Source organism: Lygodium microphyllum, chromosome 7 (assembly GCF_053477565.2).
Source record: "Lygodium microphyllum isolate KBCC chromosome 7, Lygodium_microphyllum_v1.1.10, whole genome shotgun sequence".
Taxonomy (NCBI): Eukaryota; Viridiplantae; Streptophyta; class Polypodiopsida; order Schizaeales; family Lygodiaceae; genus Lygodium; species Lygodium microphyllum.
The window spans coordinates 67,389,961-67,410,772 of NC_141141.1; the positions used below are offsets into that span (position 1 = coordinate 67,389,961).

At 38.0% G+C, this 20,812-nt stretch overlaps 1 protein-coding gene across 1 annotated transcript in view; it reads left to right on the forward strand.

The window, feature by feature from the left end:
• Window positions 1-20,590: 20,590 nt before the first annotated feature.
• LOC148033549 (phosphoinositide phospholipase C 2-like) overlaps window positions 20,591-20,812 on the forward strand; it is a 38,611-nt gene continuing 38,389 nt past the window's right edge. Inside the window, exon 1 of the mRNA XM_087681495.1 lies at window positions 20,591-20,671. The gene's annotated coding sequence lies outside the window, so the exon portion shown is untranslated. The remainder of the gene's footprint in view (window positions 20,672-20,812) is intronic.

Below are 20,812 nucleotides of genomic sequence, written 5' to 3' on the forward strand. Positions count from 1 at the left end.
GTATGTGCTATTGTGACCCACAGCATCCATGCCACCACTCTTGTCATTTGCATTGCCATTTGCTATTCCAACATCAGCTGCCTCTACTCAATGACCCAATGGTGTGGGGGGAGGGAGAGGGAGAGAGAGAAGGTTGCATTGTGCTACCACCATCCATTAGCCTCTACCACTGCTGCCCATCGACCGTTGCCACCCATTGTGGCTATTGTTGTTTGTGTCAATGCTATTGTTATGAATGTCTATCACTACTGATGCATATGACACTGTCCTTTTGTCCATGTTGTTGCTACTCCTGTTGCCACCTCGGTCACTAACACACCACCATTCTCTAGAACCACACATCACTACCACCACTACAATCTCTTGTCACCACTTCTACAACCACCTACTGATATAATGCCACACGAGGAGAGAGAGAGAGAGAGAGAGAGAGAGAGCGAGAGAAAGAGCCTTTGCAGCAACATAGATAGAAAGAGAGAGAAAAATCTCTACCTTTGCAATCGCCCACTATTACACCACACGCTATTGTGGCACTACATATCTCAAGTGTGAAAGCAAGCATGTTATTTAATGTTATTGGATTTTAGCGTATGCCTTGATTTAAGTGACCTATCAAATGAATGACACAATATAAACTACCAATTCATACAGTAGACTTATAATTTACCAAAATTAAGTGTCAAAGACCATAATCAGTGTTCCAGGACTTGTTTCAAGTGGTACAAGTCTTGCAAGCTAAAAAATATCAAAAAGTCACGCATCTGCCAAAAAATGGGAATTTTTGGCTATTCTAAAGGGATCTTCACAATTATGTTCACATTCCCTTATCAAACAGGTCCATTGGCTTTAATTTGTGTACCCTGATGACTATATTCTCAATTCATGTGCAAAAGTTATGGTCAAAACGAGTTGCAACCAAGCATAGAAAAGAACAAATACAAGAATAGTAAATAGCAAGAGTTTGGAAGGAAAAAGGCATGAAATGAAACAATAAAAAGCAAGTCTGAATTGCTATGAATTATTATAAATATAGATTTGAGCCATTATTACAAGCCTGGATAAATAAACAAGTGTTTTATTGCTATGATTGAGAGGACTAAAGTAAAAGACAAGTGATTCTATCTCTATATGGGGGCCTTTAGCCTAGAGGTTATTTTTTGGACAAATTTGAATATATATATATATATATATATATACACCTACTACTATAGGCGAGACCTGAAAGCCTTTGTGTAATTGTAATTGAAGAGATCTCATAGGTCTTTACCAAAGAATGAGGGTTGAAGTGGTTGTTTTATGTAAATTCGGGCTATTTTGGCAAGGGTATTTTATAGTATTTCCAAGTGTTTCCTATGTGTTTGTTATGGTAATTTTCTTTCAAGCTAAAAGAATGATGTTGAACTATCATCTTAGAGATTGTTTCTCAGCTATCAACTTAGTCATGGTGTATTCAACTTGAAGAGATTTATTGCAATTGTAGAAAGTTCCAAGAGTAATACACTCTCTTGTTGCGTTTATTTGTTCTTATATACTATAGCATATTCAAATGTTCTTATCCTAGTATTTCTTTCTTCCATTTGTCTTCTCTTTCCCTTTTTCATTAGTGGATTTAAGCCTAGAGATTTCCAAGCCCCAACTAAAAGGCCTACCTCAAAGTCTACAACGTGGGAGAACTAGTTGAAGGTGAAGTTGTTGTCATGACAATAGATATCAAAGATTTCTTGAAGACTTATGAATTGATTGAACATGAAAAGGTTGTTATCAGGGCTTTTCAAGAAGTGATTGCAAAGATGAAGATGTTTGACGATAGAAATATTTCCAAGTTTCTTTACTTCTATGTAGAGAAGCTAGAGCTCGCCAATGTACTAGTAGATGATATGTCAATATATTTTACTAGGATTGTTACTTATCAAATCAAGAGCCGTCTACATAGATTATGGAAATATATGGGCTAGTTTCAAGAGAGCCCTACAAGATGAGTATTTCATAGAGGATGCAGATAGAGTAACCAAGTAGACTTTTCATAAACTAGCAAAGGGCCTCTCTGCTCCAGAGCTACAAAGAGAGTTCAAGATGAAATTTGATCAATTTGAAAGTGCTGAGCAATTATCTTTGGTTATAAAGAAAATTCTTTTATTTTTATAGGCTATGGACCCTCTATTGTAGCTAGAGCTAGAGAGGCTATCATAGGATGATACTATAAAGCAAGGCATAAAAACTAAATGGAAAAGTATGCCGGATGCTATATCAAAATTAGTGAAGAGACAAAGAAGAAGAGAGCTGTTGGCCATGCCTAGGCCTATGCCTAGTTAGTCAACAAAAATGTCAAAGCCAATGATTAGGCACTTGTCTCCCATGCCTTCTCTAGATTCTTTAAAAGACAATGCCATGGATGAACTTATTAAAAATATGTGGGATTTACAAATCAAGCTTGCTAATCTTGAAGAGTCAAGGAACATTTTTTATTTGAAGTCTTTAGCTAGGGAAGGTCTTGTCCACCATTCCATATCGTGCGATAGTACACATCATGACTATAAAGACCATGAGTCATATAGAGATGCTTTAAGAAAGAATTTGATATTTTGGAAGGATAGAAAGATTCATGCAAATGAAACGAGTATGCTTCTTTCTACAAACTTCGGAAAGAGAGGTATACAAAAGATTGTTGAAGAGATCTTATAGTGGAGGTTGTATATAAAATTATAGATATTGCTAGTTATGGGCTACAAATAGAGAGATCTCTAGTTTTCAATGCAAGTAATAAAAAAAAGTTATGGACCCATGCCATGCACATAGTAGATAAGGATAAAGTGCCAAAGGCAAAGCTAAATGATGCAAGTCAAAGTACTAGAGAGAAGATTAGGTGGGATTCCCCTATTTCTGTTCTATTTATGCTTATTTGATAAATCAAAATAACAAAAATGAAATAGTGAAATATAAGAGAAAAAGAGATGATAGAAACCCAAGGATCTCGAAGAGGATCACTAGAGGGGGTGGTAGGATAGAGCTTGAGTAGTTTGCACTTCCTACTAGACCTAGTACAAATCAAAACATGGACGATATACAGAAGAAGAAATAGCAAAAGAAAAAGAAACAGGAAAAGCCAAAGAGAAAGCAACCGGGATACAAGCTATTCTTTGAGATAGAGATGGCCACAAGTCGTAAAAAGGTTTTTCAAGAGAGGATTCTAAACAGCAAAGTTGAGTTTATAGTAGGTGAAATCTTTGGAATATAAAAAAGAGAGTTTCATGAAGAAATTGTAGACATTGTAAAAAGAAGACAATTTGTGGGTGAGTCAACTCAGATTATGATACAAATTGAAGAAGAAAGAGGTTTAGATGTAGAGGTTGCATGTGAAGAAGCATAAGAGCTTATTGTAGACTGTACTAAAGTGAATATTGTTGCAGAGGAGACTATGATATATATTAGTAATACAAGAGATGTATAATTGATGCACTATATAGAGAATGAGGTGGATTTAGTGGATTCAGTAATAATACAAGAGATGTACAACCTATTCACTATACAAAGAATAAAGTGGATCTAGGGGTGATACCCAAGAATGATTATTGTAGGAACCATCAGGCTGTACTACCACAGAGACTACAGTGAAGGTTGGAGAGCTAGAAACTCCATGTGTTGTGTTGATAGACCATGGTTTAGATATAAATGTCATGGTAAGGAGTATCTATGAATATGGCAGATGGCATGTAGATGTCAACCATAGATAGAGGATGTAGGCAATCAACAATTGCATAGGAGACCTCTATGTTGCCTATCCAAATGTGAAGGTTACCATAGGAGATATACATGATGATCACCATTTATTTGTCTAGGATTCCTCATCATACCTAGTGATCTTAGGGTAACCATTTATTATTGCAACATGGATGGATACGAAAGTTTTAGATGAAGCTATGGAAAAATCAAGAGCAAAGATAACAGAAGAGCAATGCAGTTTATGACAGTTTGTGTCAATCATATAAGGAAAAATTATACATTGAGGGATTATCCATTGCCTCCAATACTAAAGCGTTTCAGGAGTCATGTTTTCAATAAGTACTAGTGTAATGTAGGACTACCATGGTATTGAGAGGATAAATCTCTTGCCTATTTCTGGAGGTGAAGATACTCTTACTTTGGGTTTTAAAAGATTCCCAACAATCCATGAAATTGCAAAGAATTGAAGAAATGAATAGAGCTTCTAGGTAGTATATTTGCAAGGTAGAAAAGAGTACAAAATAGCAAGGCTTATTCCAATATGATGAGAGGATTACAGAATTATATAATCGAGTGTCTTTTGTAGACATAATTGCAGGTAAAATAATCAAGATATTCAAAAGAAGAGAATCAGAGGAATATGAAGAGCCGGAGCTTGAAGATGAGGAGGTAGAGTAGGATATTGAAGAAGATGATGATTCGAAGCTTATGACAAATGATGAAGACCTTGAACTTGCAAAAGAGTAAGTGGCACATGGCGAAGGATGTGTAGGTTTAAAGGGGCCGGATGTCATGAAATTGCATATTTAAAGTGTAAAAACAAATAGGTTATTCAATCTTACAAGATTTCAATGTGTGCCTATGGGATGAGTTATTTGGTAATTTATGTGAGTTGTCAAGGGTAAGGAAATGAATGACACAATGTAAAGTACCAGTTCATATGCTAGACATGTAAGTGACCAAAAATAAGTGTGAGAAACCATTATCAGCGCACCACATATCTTCTAGAAAGGATAGAGAGAGAGAGAGAGAGAGAGAGAGAGAGAGAGAGAGAGAGAGAGAGAGAGAGAGAGAGAGAGAGAGAGAGAGAGAGAGAGAGGGGGGGGGGGAGTCAAAATTGTGGAATTGGTCATTCAATGGAAACTTTCCCATTCCACCTCATTCCCCTCTCTTGTCACTACATGCAAGCAAGTGAATACATTGTCAAATCAACCACATCAATCTCTAGGAAACAAAGACAAAGGGCAAGAAGGGATATAAGCAATATTTCTCCCCTACATGGGAGGGGGTGCCATGAAGATACAATATCCCACCTCAATATGTTGTGATGTCGTATCCACACCACAAGAAGCTCTAGGTATAGAAAACTCCTTGAAGGCTTCATATGGACCAATCATTTGTAATTTGCTTTATAACACCTCTATAGGTCAATACCCTCATCTCAAATCTCATCCCAGCAATCTAGATTTTTGGGATTGGAATCACGCTGCCAATAATTTGGGAGGACGTGCATGGTGCCCAACCTCAAGGGCCTCAACATACATGAGTAGCGTTGGTCTTCATCAAGAGCTCAAGATTTTAGAGAAGGCACAAGAAGAGAGGAGATGATGGAGAGCTTCTTCTCCTTGATCCCTCACCCTCACACACTCACTCCCTCACACTCTCACACTCCCTCTCTCAAGCACACACAAGCAAGCAAAAAGGAGAGAAGAAGGGAATAAGAAGAGATCACTTTTGCCACACACCAAAGAATGAGCTTCTCATTCACTTTTTGAGTTTATATACAAAACCCTAAATCCCTTGGGCACCCATCCCCTTTTTCACATGACCAAGCAACTTGACAAGGTCCTCTTTCTCCATTCCCTTCTAGTTGCATTATCCCTTCACCCACATCTGTTTAGACCTTACAACTTGCACAATAGGGAGCCTGGAACTCTTATAAAATGAATTACATTGCATCCCACACTTTCCTTGCAAGAGCCCTCGAAGGTTCTTCCTCATCCTTAAGAGAGCCATGCTAGAAGATTTGGTGCTTTTCTACGTTTTTTCTGAGCACCTTGCTGGAATATTCGATGCTCTCCTTTGTCCTTGAGAGCACCTTGCTAGAATCTTCAGTGCTTTCCTTCATCCTTGAGAGCACCTTGCTAGAATATTTAGTGGTCTCCCATGTTTTTTTTGAGCTTACCTTCTCCTCCACTTTTTCTGCTGCCTGGGCAGAATGATCTTCTTCATTCACTTTTGAGTTGGGCTTCCTCAGACTTTCTCTGCTTCCTCTTGGTTGCGTGATTCTTATACGTGGCATGTCTTGTAACATTACCCCTCTCTTAGACGAGTGCCAGTCCCATGGCACTTGTGGGTTTATACTGTGGAAGATTCGGTGAGTTGATAGGCGGCCGTGTGTGTCGATGGTGATGGGGCCTCTGAAGTCAGTTGTTTGCATTGTGTGGAGTTACCTGTAAAGAAAAGAAGGTGCACTTCCTGGGGGTATATCTATCTAATCGTGTGATGCCTTGTTCTCATGCTAGTGGAACTAGGAGTTGGGTCGGCAAGCTTGGGTGTTGTCCCACACTTGAGGACCCAATTCGTGCAAAAGGGTAGTGCAGTGAATGTGGCTTAGGGAGGCAGGTCTAGCTGTAGGCGAGGGTGACCCCCTTAGGTATGTCCTATCCTTGATGTGCCCTGAGCATGATGTGGGGAAGCAAAATGGGCTACGAGGGTAGAGATGGAGCCGGTTGATGGAAGCCACTAGATGTTGCTAACTTGAGGACCCCTAGGTGCAGTGCTTGTGGTCTACATGGAGCGAGTTCGTTTGGTTGCTCTTCTTGTGTTTTTTTTTGGGCCCCTACAAAGAGGATGGTAAGAGGGCGCATCATTGACCTAGCTTATTGCATAGATATCTTGACCAGTGTTGAGATAAAAAAAGAGTGGCGGGAGGTGGCATTCTTGCGAAGTAGGGTCTTGTCTTAAGAACCTTCTACTAAGAAGTTTTAGGTGACCCAACTTGCGCTTTTCCACTTTTTTCACTTTCTTCTTGTGCTAAGGTCAACAATTGGAATCCATGTGATTTGTTGTGTTGATTGTAAATTTCTCATGCACATCACCATGCATGTAGACATGCTCTACCTCAAGTATTCATCTCTTCACTTATATCTCGCCTTCCTCTTGGTGCCTTGTAACATGAACATCCAACCATTTTGAGACTAACATGTACATCCTCTACATTATGGCTCAAAACCATGTTTTGAATTGTCTCTCTTTCTTCTCATATACTTCACCATGCATGTAGGAATCCTTAGCATCTTCCACACAAAGAGCCTATGGCATTTGCCTTGCTTCTCCCCCCCCCCCCCCCCCCACCGTGCAATGACCCCCCATCTCAAAGCTCCTCCCTTCCTCTCTACACACACTGAAGTGTGCTACAAAAAAATTAATAGGTATATCTGAGCATTCCACTAATAGTTTCTTAGTTTTTCATACATGTGTAGTTGGAAATTTTCAAATGAAAGTCAAATTTCATAATTTAGATTTTTAGAGCAATAGTGCATAATCATGCGTCTGCTTTGCTACTTGCAATGTAAAAAACTATTGAGAATTCTGATGTCAAGGAGGGAGCAAACCTTTAATTGTGTCAGTGAGGTAGTCCAATCAAATAATTTCATATGGAATAACAAGTATCTTCTTCAAATATAAAAGTCTCATCTCCAATATGGGTCCTCTCGATTGTAGATAGCCCCTGCCAAAGTACCATCATCTAGGTTTTCTATCTTGGTGGGAGGCCAAACATGGTGATTGTGCATGATTCTTACATTGGAAATGCTATTCATGACCAGTTTGGTGTTTCATGATATCATTGTAAAGGATTTAGAAAACCGGTCATGCATTAATGGAGGGAACTTGGCTTCTTTCCCAAATGCATGAATGCAATAATGAACCATGTGAAGGAAGATTATTAATCGTAGTACTTTGGTTATTCTATTGTGTGTTTTCCTGCTGCTCAACATCGGTTTATAGCACATTTCATCCCACCTTCCCCTTGACACACAATATGTGGAATGTAGGGATTGGCAAAGCCATAGGAGCCAATTGGGCCACCATGCAAGAGAGCATCGAGGTAGGGTTGTTGTTAGTGGGCTAAGAAGAGACAGAAGCAGGCCCATGAGAAAATCAAGCACTTGAAGATGGCCTGAAACTTGTACTAAGCTCTAGGATTCTAAGCATAGTGTTATAAAGGACAAGCCCTTTGTACTTTGCACTATAATATAAATATATTTTTATTGCAATCTATCTCTCAAGCATATTGTCTATTTTTTAGCATTCAACTGTGATAAGGTTGAAGGATTTTACGAACTAATGTTACATGATACTAGTGTGCATAATTTTAGAGTACGATAAATACACAAAAATATAAGTAAAATTTTATCAAAAAAAAATTTGTGGTTCGATAGGCCAATCGGCTTAGTTTTGGCCCAAGCAATAAAAAATGACATCAAAATTTTGATTTAAGCTATCCAAGAAGCCCTAGATGATATGGTGTGTGAATGGATAGGACGACAATATTATAGTGTATAGGGCTTCTTGGACAACTTGAATCAAAATTTTTATGTCACTTTTTATCATTTTGGTCCAAAACAAGTCGATTGGCATGTAGAACCATACATTTTTTATCGATAAATTTTTTAAAATTTTCACATACTTCATCACTTATATGACACATGTTAACTTATCATTCAGCAATGCAAAAAGATTAACTAGACTATTGTCTCGATAATTAATTTTTTGTTCTATGTAATTGTCAAGTTCTCAATAGACGTTGCCAATTTAATCATTACATTGTCATGGACAAATACAATATGAGACATTCAAGGCACAATAAAAAACAAAGGTTTTTCATTACACGTCGAAGTTTATAAAGTACATTACATTGCAGTGTGTTACAAAAAATATAGGCCCTTGGTAGCTTTAATCTCTCTCCCCTCTTATTCATCTAGCTAACTGCATGTCTCTCTGCATGATGTCACTCACTTGGCATGAATTGTGTTGAGATATGTATCCTCAAAAAGGGCAACAAGGTACGCTTCTACATCTTTGAGGATAGTCTACACTTTGCAACCCCTTGTATATGAAATTAATATCCATAACAGTGAAGGAATTCCTTCACTAATCATGCAAATGGCACTTTTCTAATTAGTAGGTTCGTGCTCTTTTGGTTCTTGCATATCTCCCTAAGAGCCGCTAGGTGATATTTCTTCCTCTGCTTTAGCCTTTGCCCTAGGACTCATCTCGCTAGATCTCACCATGGTTGCCGTCCTTGTGCTTGTTGGGCTTGGGATGCTCAAGTGGGGTTGCTCAGCAAAGCGTAAGGATAGTTTTGGAGCAAGGAAGAGGGGTACCAGAGGAGAAGGATGTTCAGTTCACTTTGTTTTTAGCTTGGGGTATTGCATGGGGCCCTTATCACCTATTGAATGCCCCTCGATTGCATCTTCACTAGCCTCTGACAAATCTATGCTTTTTTGGGCCTATTGATGTTGTCGTCAATGTTTCCCTCATCATCATTCTTTCCACCTTTCTCATCCATAGAGGCGTCACCCTCATTATCCTTTGGCTCATTGTTGTTAGCTTCCACATCCTCGCTCGATTCTTCCTCTTTAGAAGAATCTTCTTGCTCATGAGCTCTTTTCAAAGACTCCAAGGATGATTGAGGAAGGGTCTTCAAGCCTTTGGATGGATTTGGGGGGGGGGGGGGGGGGGGGGGGACAATGAACACAGGGATGACCAAGTCAAACTACTATTAGAGTCATCCTATTGGGTGAAATTGGGGATCCTTGGCCTTGGCATGTGTAGTGGACATCATTGCGCAGTTTGCTTGGTACAGGTCATGAGGTGGATTAGAAGAGAAGAAGAGAAGACAACAATAGAAGCATGAAATAGGAAATAAACTAAAGGAGCTCTATTTCTATGAAACCTAGTATTAGGGTTTAAGGGGAGTTCACATGTGGGTTTATATATGTGCCCATTTTGACCCTTCCCTTTGCTTTGTCATGCATCATGCTGCATGTGTCTTCACAGCAGATGTGTTTTGCCACTTTTCCTTATTATGCATGTGGATTTGTTACCTAAGAGATTTAGCTAATGCGGTAGCCTTAGCATTCTCTAATCTGATGGAGCAACTAAAAGTGCATCTATAATAACAATTGAACATTTCTACAAGATAGCTTTTTGTGACGCGACCATCTCCATGACAAGTGTTCTTGAAATATGCACCATGAGCTCGGTAATGAGACTTTTTCATACCTTCGGTGCTCCACATTTTCAAAGATCCATATTTCTCCAAAAAATATGATCCATGAGTATATAAAATGTGCTTCAAAGGTATGAAGCATTGATATTAGATTTGGAGCATCAACGTATCCAAATATTAAAGAACATGCAAGTAGTAGAATTAAAGGTATACCATGTAGTGAGGGATGTTGGTTTCTCCCTGAGCATCGACAAATAGCTTTGTAAAATTATCAAGCACTGCATGAAATTCAACTTGAGTGGAACGATCTATTGATGGTTTTAGCATTATATACACTAGCTTATCAAAAGAATGCCAAACTTTTGCCTCAACCATTCTTAAGACTAGGGTCTCTTTCCAAATATGTAATACATTTGCATAAATCTTTCCACATTTCTTGATTTAACTTTGATGGCTTACCAATCATATTACTTAGGAATCTCTTCGCCTTCATTTCACTCATTGATATTTTTTGTGTTATATCATAAGTTAGACCTGATGTTTTCTGATCCTTATTAATCTTTACCTTGCTTCCATGTACACCTAATAAATTTAATAGCTTCTAGACTTTCTCAATAGATACTTCACATCGGGAGGAAGGCTTCATTGTGTATATATAATTGATATGCAACTTCAATAACTTGTCAAATATGCGCATGAGGCAATGCAAAGTGCAAAAATGGACATTCTCAATGTTAATTGGAAATATGGCTTTTCAATATATATATCGTCAAGATGTGACCTATTTGGTGGTGCCTTTCTATTGTAGGCCAGTATTCCTCCCAACATTATCTATTGTCTTAGGAGAAATATTTGCTTTCATGTAAAATGGATAAGGCAAGGATACCAATTCCTTAGTGTCACAATCGAACATACACTTTAGAGTCTTAAGATTATTACCCAAGTGCCAATTAATGTTGAATTATCCGATTCCTTCCAAGCCCCACTTGTTTGATTGGAAATTATATTCAAATATGGAGTGCATTAAAAGATCCAAGAGAGAATGTTATGGGTCTCCTTGGGCACTTCGACTACTACTAGCCACCAAATTTCCTTTTCTAACTACACACTAAATGATTGGACAAGCATGATATCTTTTGTATAGGCCATGGTGTAATTCACCAATGTAAGGCCCACCCTCTCCAATTTACGTCCCTTTATGATTTGGCATTCACCAAGCTTGATAACAAACTCCAAGGTTGAAACAAAACTTGGCAATCATAGTTGGTACAAACTTAGGAGAAACAAGTGTACTATATTGAATTCATAATGTTAGATTAGGACAAGTCAATACCTTCCAAGCATTGCACCTTGTAGAAACAAGCCATGGCACATTGGAACTTAACTAGTTTAACAAAAATATTAGCTTTAGTCCCCATAAGAAATCATTCTAGCTTTACCTCCCTCCATTTCCATTTTGTTAGTGATAAAAAAATCATTTCCAATTGAATCAACAACGGATATATTTTGTGCTTGTCTTATGGCTCTCACCCAAAATGGACGAGGCAAAATCATGTGCTTTATTTTGCCATGAGTCAATGCAGTTACTGTCATACCATATATCACCTCACAGTCTTGTTGACTAACCTTGGTTGTATCACATGCTATTTGAACTTCTTCTACAGATAAACTAGTAAAAACATCTATAAAAACCTCATTCAAAGTAGCAAGCTAGAGGGCTCGATATCAAGGGTCTCTCAAAATACTAATTAGATGCTTGTGTTTTAAGAATACCTTTAGAAGCTCCATTTACTAACTCTCACCTTGGCCTCCAACATTATCAAAAAGTTTCGAACAAAAAATAGATATGTTTAGGGAATAAAGTAGATTCAAATTGTCCTCCAATAGAAAATAACGAACTTTAATGCTTGTACACATCTTTTTCACGCTCCACATTCAAGGATAGTGATAGCATTGGAAGTAATCGATGGTTTCTTTCCTTATGGCCCATGGGAGTTTGCTTGCACCTTTGCAACTTTGCTTCTGCAATGTTCTTATCCTTCTCCATTTACTCCAAGAGCAATTTTAATGAAGCATTCTCCTCCTCCAAGGTTGAATTTCTTTATGTATCTATTGCTATATCTTGTCCCTCGTCTTTATATCACTTTAATTCTTCTTCAAGCTTCTATACTTTGATTTGTTGATCTTGTAGGGCTTTTTGCAACACATTTAAAGAATCTTGGGATGGCAACAAAGATTGATGAGTACTATATAATGCTAATTGATAATATTGATACATATGAATATTTTCATCTAAGCATTTGTAATAACCTAATAGACCATTTTTACCATCCTCGATAAATGTAAGCAACAAAGAAGTGGAATTGAGAGGTGGATTTAGCATAGTGCTAGGATCATTAAGATACAAGGAGCCATCTATCCAAAGATCAATATTTTTCTTTCCCTCTAAGAGATATTGAGAAGCAATTATTGCATCTAGCCCATGCTTGCTATAAGGGGACTTTGAAATAACATACTCCTTCATCTACACGAATATGCAAATCCATCTCTCTCTTACGATTGCTTATGTCCCTAATTGGTTCCATTAGAGCAAGAGAGAAAATGGAGTAGATTAAGTTTTCATGGGATAATATTGATTTGGAATGGCTAGAGGGCAAAAAAGAGCATTAAAAATGCTTTGATGCATGTATAATATGGTTAGACACCACTACAGATAGAAAAGGCCATGTTTTGAGAAGGGAGGGAAAAAATCAATTTTTGGGATTAAAATTAGTTTGCCTTGTTGATGTGGCAATTAGGAGTAGTGGAGCATAAAGTAGGTATGTAACTACCTCTGCAGGATTCCAAGTATCACATATGTGCATATAAAAAAAATATGGGTTGATTTTGAGGGCCTTTAATGCAAAAAGGTGTATAGAAAATGAGTGACTCAGGTTGCAATATGATTGGGTGCCTTTTGAGAAAAAGAAACTTTTTTTGGTGAAAATTTTCAAAAAGTCATTTTTGGGATTAAAAAAATATGGGTTCCTAAGTTGCTGATGTGGCACTTTTGAAAGAGTGGTGGTCTCTTTTCTTGGAGGACGAGTTGATGTAGAGGGCCTTTAATGCAAAAAAGTATTTAGAAAATGAGTGTTTCAACTTGCAATATGATTAGGTACCTCTTAAGAAAAAGAAACTTAATTTAAGTGAAAATTTTATAAAAGTCATTTTTTGAGGCAAAAATAAATTCGAGTTGCTGATGTGGCACTTTTGGAAGAGGACAAAAAGGGCTAGTTATTAGGGTTAAAAGAAAGGGAGGTCCCCTCCTTTGTGGGATCCACTACAAAAAGTGGGTGGAGCCTATGAATGTAGGGGGGGTAGGGGACAAAAAGGCATGCAATGATGATCATTAAAGAGAGTAGCAACCGTGACAATCTGAAGCTGATGGCTAATTTCTATGAGAATTCAATTTATTTACATTGTGTAATATAAGACTAGTGGCATGGCATGCTTTATGACTGTCCATATGACTGTTTAAGCTTCTATTTCAATTTGCCATTGTCGTAGCTTATCTAATTCGTAGTTAATCAGGCCAATCTAGTAAGATTAAGGATTTTTTATCAATTTCTTACGAGGCCCTTTTTGAGTCCATATGCCCCCTAATGCATCATTGAGAAAGACATATGCTTAGCTGGGGTGTGTTCCAACACTTTGTCTCCCATCCAAGTGCGATACCTCTTCCACATGTACAGAGAAACACCATGAAAGGCTTTCCTACCATCCATAGACCTGCTACTAGGCATTTGGGGATCTTCTTCTTAGTTCCTTTACATTCCCCTCCATGCACTCCAGGAGTTCCTTCAAAGGGGGGCATAGAGGCAGATCAATGCATTCCCTTAGACCAAGTTCAAAATCCAATTTCAAAGGGGACTTCTATGCTTGATGCCAGGAGGCATATTCCACGGTGGATTCTGTGAGGTTTTGCGGTGGATTCCGTAAAATTATATTCATTTGTCGGGGCTCGTACACAAGGTGGATTCCTTTGCGCGAAAAGTCGATGGGCACGCTTGTCCTTTTTGGGTGTCTTGTTAATTTATTGTGCAAGTGGGTGATTCCATAGCGGGTGATTCCGTAAAATACATATTTAAATTAATGGACGCTTATGAGTTTAGAGTGCGCACTCGTATTAAATCAAGGTTAGGATAGAGTTCCAACCTATTTATTTATTTTGTAGCTGAAGACTGCTAGGTATTCACTTTTATCGGTTAAATTTTATTATTTTCTAATAATTGTAAATGCTTCAATTGATGTGTAGAGCAGGTAGCGGTGGCATTGGGAAGCCCTGGGCGATAGCGTGTATTCAAGTTATTTAGAAGAAATTATCATTTTTTATGGGTGCACATCTTAGGCGTGGCGACAATATTTATTTTGATGCACTTATTTATTAAAGCTCTTGACATATATTTATTATTCTGTATGTGCATGGGTGCACGATTTAACTATCTGTGGAGCGCTCACACAAGGCATGGGGGGAGATTGTACCCAATTGGTCTTCTTGTTTCATGTTGTGTAAGTCTTTTCTCTTGGTTTTTGAGCAAAAAGTAGAGTTTTTTGTTCTTGGGGACCTTTTATGGTGGTTGCCCCCAGATCATCAATAAAAACTTTTGACTCCTTTGGGGAGATGTCACTAAAAGCTTATTAGTTGTTCATTGCCAAGAACCACATGCAATGCATAACCTAAAAAGGCTATAGCATGATACACAAAGGTACCAAAGATAGTAATAAATGATGTTTTCAACTTATCTTCCTCTGCTATAGCCATTTGGTTGTATCTAGCAAAGCAATCCATAAATGAATAGATTTTCCCATTGCCTCCTGAAAGTGAAGGGCTCGCTGATAGGGCAACAAATCAGCCAAGTCTTCGTGATCCTTCCAACATTGGTCACAAGTATTATTTTTTATTGTGATTCTAGATTTTGCAATAAATTTTGGACTACTTTATTTGCTAACTTAGGAACAAAGATTGATTTTTCATATGCATTTCATCCCGAAACAAATGGACAAACAGAAGCTACAAAGACCACAATCTTGGATCTTTTACATGCATACACAATTTCAAAACCGCAAACCTGGGATACACACTTACATTTACTTCAGTTCGCATACAATAACACACCACATACAGCTACACAAAAAGCACCTTTTGAAATCATTTATGGATATAGATTGCCTACACCTCTTACTTCATTGTCAAACAAAGTTAAAGCTGCTGATGATATTGCCCACATGCATGCTACTCTTTTTCTTGAAGTTAAAGATATGATTGCAAAAGCCCATCGATCATACACTAAACAAGCAAACAAGAAAAGAAAAGCTATGAATTTCACAATTGATGGTTATGTCTGGTTACGAATTGAAAAGCGAAGACTACAAAGTGTTGAGAAACACCCTATTGTAAAGTTAGCTCCTAGATTTTATGGACCTTTCAAAATCCTTCACAAAATCAATGACAATGCCTTTAAATTAGAACTATCCCAACACTGGAAAATCCACAATACTTTTCATATTAGTTTGTTACGACCTTTCAAAGGCCAATTACTTGTCCACCCTGTTTATGAAAATCCTCCTTTGTTAGAAGAAGAAACTGAAATCCTTGAACCTGAGACTATTCTAGATACCGACTTTATGACCACTAGAACTAGCCATAGATATTCTAGATATTTGGTGAAATTTAAAAATCATCCTGTTGAAGAGGTCCAATGGATATGCTCATGACCTAAGTGATTACCCCTCACTGCTCGCTCCACATCGAGCTAATAGTAATCGAGGACAATTGCTATCCCACCCCGAGGGTATGATGCCAAGAGGCATATTCCACGGTGGATTCTATGAAGTTTTGTGGTGGATTCTGTAAAATTATATTCATTTGCTGGGGCTCGTACACAAGGTAGATTCCTTATGCGAAAAGTCGATGGGGACGCCTGTCCTTTTCGGGCGTCTCATTAATTTATTGTACAAGTGGGTGATTCCATAGCGAGTGATTCTACAAAATACATATTTAAAATAATGGACGTTTATGAGTTTAGAGTGCGTACTCATATTAAATTAAGGTTAAGAAAGAGTTCCAACCTATTTATTTATTTTGTAGCTGAAGACTGCTAGGTATTCACTTTTGTTGATTTAATTTTATTATTTTCTAACAATTGTGAATGCTTCAATTGTTGCTGTGTAGAGCAGGTGGCCGTGGCGCTGGAAAGCACTGGACGATAACGTGTATTCAAGTTATTTAGAAGAAATTATCATTTTTGATGGGCACGCGTCTTAGGCATGGCATCAATGCGCATGGGCACACGATTTAAATATTCATTATTGGACATTGTATTTGGGCACAACCCGACTCTTGGGGTGCCCAACCGCTTTATTCTTTATTTGGACAAAAACAAACACAAAAGCTAAAGCGTGCTAATTGTAATTTTGAGCTATTTTTGAGCTTGGAGATGAATAATATATTAAATATATGCTTTGTGGAGCACTCACACAAGGCATGGGGGGAGATTGTACCCAATTGGTCTTCTTGTTTCATGTTTTGTAAGTCTTCTCTCTTGGTTTTTAAGCAAAAAGTAGAGTTCTTTGTTCTTGGGGACCTCCGGCACTAGTTACATATGCATACGACATCCGATTTGCACACCAATGCCCTCAACACAGGTTGCTCAATAATACATTCCACCATGCAATGGAGCAAGTAGCACAAGTCAGGGTTCCCCTGGATGAATCCCATGACTCCAACAATGAGCCATGGGGTGCTAGGAAAACTTTGGTCTTGCTTAGGAAAAAGCTAGATCTCAATGATAAGATTGAGAATGGAATGCTACAAAACAACTAAACTTTGAAGGATTGCTCGTAGATGGAACTTCATTGCCAGACAGTGCATGAAATGTAGTATTCGTAGAACCGGCAAGAAATGTAAGACAAGATGGAACTAGGTGCATAGGGAATGGAAGACAATATATGATTATGAAAAGCACATTCCATCAGGTCATCCATCCTACTAGCGCATGACTTCTCGGGAGAGAAAGTCAAGGAAGCTGCCGATTTCTTTTTATCAAATCATATATGGCACCATTGACAATCGTACAAGGGGCAACATGTTGTTGATCTTGGTGATGATGTTGTGGACACTTCATCAAACACAGTAGGTGCAAGATATGTGTTTTCAAGTTGTGCTTCTTGATTATGACTTGTACAAATTTAAGAAAGGTGACTGTTGTGCACATAATATTATACATTTGATGGCATGTTTGAATATCATTAATTTCAATTCTAGCCACAATAGGATAGGGTGTTGTGATGCAAGGCATAGAAAATGGGCCATCTATGGGAGTTGAAGGAGGTGGGGATGATGTTGAGGATCAACCACCACCCAAAGATTCCACAACTAGGGGGTGGGGGGGCGCATAAGCATTGAAAACCCAATAGAAACACCTTGGGAAGAGACTTGGATGACACAACAAAGTAGCTAATGGAGCACTTAGCGTGGATTGAGGAGAGTTGAACTGCACAGGAGCGAGAGGCTCTTGATGCAAACCTCGCACTACAAAGGGGGTTCCTTGACCACCAAATTGAGAATGACAATGTTTATTGCGAGAATGATCATGCTCATTGTGAGAATGAGCAGTAGGAGGCTAATGATGTCATACGAGAGCTAGTAGTCTCCATTCGGTTTCTATATTGAATGCCAAACAATTAGTAGTGCTTTTACAAGCCAAAATGTTCCTCTCTAGAAATTTAATATCATTCTGATGCTCTATTTTCAATTGCTAGTGTTGACTTAATAGAACTATTTTTGAAAATTTCAATAGAGTCAAAGTTATAAGGTAAGAAAATAAAATGAAATTGATTGATTTTTGCTAGTCTTCCAACATACAATTCTAGGGAGTCAAGGGAACCTAAAAGTTTGGGTCAAACAAAACATTGAGACAAGCACATAGTAAATAACTGCGCATTTCTTTGCAAAACATAGCGAGCAAGGAAATCCCTTTGGATTTTGGTACTCATTCCTCTTGTGATTGCCTGAACCACAAGCACTTGGTGTGTAAAGTTACTATATGTGTGATCTATCATTTCCTCATCAGATATTGTTTAGATCACAACATGTCACTATGCACTTGGTTAGAAACTTTGGTGATGGTATAGAAATTTTCACATTTAAATATCTCCATCGTTGTTTTAGTCGACCAAATGCTCACTCCACTACACTTCTCGTGGAAGCAATACCATAGTTGTATTCTCTTTCCAAATTTGATCGTGACAATTGATACAATGTCATTAACTAGTCATGTAAAGCATATCCTTCGTCCCCAATTATATATTCCCTAATGAAAAAATCACCTTCCATAAAGTGCAGATCTACAAGATATTGTGTGCTCAAGGCACGAGCATAGAATCCAGAGTTTCATAAGATGTGACTATCATGGGTGGCACCTGACCATCTTGCATAGACATCCAAGAAGCGATAGTCCATGTCAACAACACATTGGACAAACATAGAGTAGTTCTTATTCTTGTCAAACCGATTCAATGCACTGACACCCCTAGGCTTGTCCATGTTAAAATGAGTGACATCATTGCACAACAACAATTGGGCAAGCCCTTGAAAATCATGAAGCCAAATTTGACCCTCCTCACAACCAATGCACAAAGCAAGACCTATGCTTCAAAATAGTGTCCACAAATTTGTGCACAACCTTGGATACAATGGACTTTCCAACAAATGTTCTCCAATCCCTATGTAGCGTATCCCACTAGCAAGGCAAAGCACAAATATTGCAATCGTTTTCTTTATTGAAATAATTCTCCCACAAATAGTTCTGAAAGGGTGCAGAATATCTCCTTGCTTTAGGTCATCATACATTAGGTCTATGAGATGCAAGAACAAGGAGATTGGGAAATGGAATACCTCGTAGAAACATGCATCATCCCCTCACGTAGCATGAACATAAAAGTTCCACCATTCAAGTGAGCTTGGGTTGGCATAGAAATATGAGAGTGGAAATTTTGCATGCCTTTGCATGACTACACCTTGTAGTGCCTTGATGATTAGAAAAATGTTGGCATATATAGGATTGCAATCCATGTAATTAAAAGAGAATGATTGTTTTGATGGAGTGCCATCAATGACCATTGCATCAATCTCTTCTACATCATTATCATTGTGGATTGACATTGTGTTTTTCCAATACATGTTTATTACAATCATGCTCACTACAAAGGAGCTAAAACTATAGGAGATATGCCATCCATATTGTGTGAAGTTTGCAAAAATTAGAAGGGATATCTTGAATCTCGATTCTTCAGGAGAAGTTTGATAGAAAGTCCCACCCAATCACATAAATTGCGGGTTTTGTTGACTTTTCATGTTTTGCAGGTACTTGTAATCATCTCATAAATAACTATTTATTAGCATCTCTCCATCCTTTACATTGCAAATTGTGGTGACATTGTTGTGTTTTGTAGGTGCCTATAGGAAGCATAAAACTAGTTGCATGATAGCCTGTCTTCGATGTTCACTTTGCAAGTCCTAGTGACATTGTCATGTTATGCAAGCACATCTCTCTCAACATAGTAAAAAGTAGACAATAGCTTGATTCGAATGTTTAAATTGCTAATGAAATGTCTTAGTTTTGCTGCAACGAAGTGGCAGTCCCATGCAAAAAATCTAATGCAAGAGACAAAGTAGAGTGTTCACACATGCATACAGTCATGTAAAACATGTATTCATTTTTCTTGCACAGTTCTTGTTTTTTGTCATTGGCAATGTATTAGAACAGACAAAGTTCTTTGATGCAGATTATAGTAGTAGTTGAATGAATTCAGTGGAGAAGGAAACAGTTATCGTAGGACCACCAAACCATTTTCATAGTTTCAATGTGCATGCACATTGTAGAACATGCCACATAGGTTTGATTTTTGGAACTCCTAAAGTATATATTTCAATGGACAACACGTTTTTAATGTCATGATTGATGCATGGCAAGAATAATCCTGGATTACAAGATGTTGACATGCTTGCTTGCAAAAGCTTTGTAGTTAGATGAACACATTACAGTCATAGATGGGCCACTTGCAACAAGTGCATTTGTATTATAATCGCAACTTTGCATGGGGGAGAAAGGAACATGTCTGGGAGTCATTTCAATTTGTTTCAGCATTTGCATAGAAATTGTAAGTATCCATTGCTTGTACATTGAAACTCGACATACTCCACACTTCTCTTTTCCATTTATGCTAGCAATAGCATTGTAGACAGCAATAATATTTGAAATATGTGATACATATGTGCTAGAAGGGGTTTCAGATTTAATTGCATTACACTTGACTTCTTTTTCAATGTCCCATCATTGATGTAGGTTCGAACTTTGCATTGGCTTTGTGCAGCAAGCATATCTTATTCCTTTGGTATTGCTCCATGGCAAATAGTGTACAACTCTAATGCTCGATTTCTGCAAGTGATTGCACTCTTAGGTGCATTAATGTATAACTAGCGTTCCTTGCGCGCTGCGCAAACGCTATCCCGCTGCCGCAATTTGCAAGATAACTGCAAGCCCGCATGGCATAAAGGTACGTACGTATGTACGTGGGAGTTATTTCATTTTCTTTGTGCATTCGCAGAGAAACTGTCTGCTTTCCATTTTTGGTACATTACAACCCGACCTATCACACATTTCTCTCCACTAGGTATCTGGAAATAGCAAAGCAGATTGCAGAAATCATTGGAATAGCCGTAACATGTTTGCTAGGATGGGTATCACAATCAATTGTAGTGCACTTGCATGTCTTTCTAACTGTTTCACCATTAATGCAACTTCTTGCTATGCA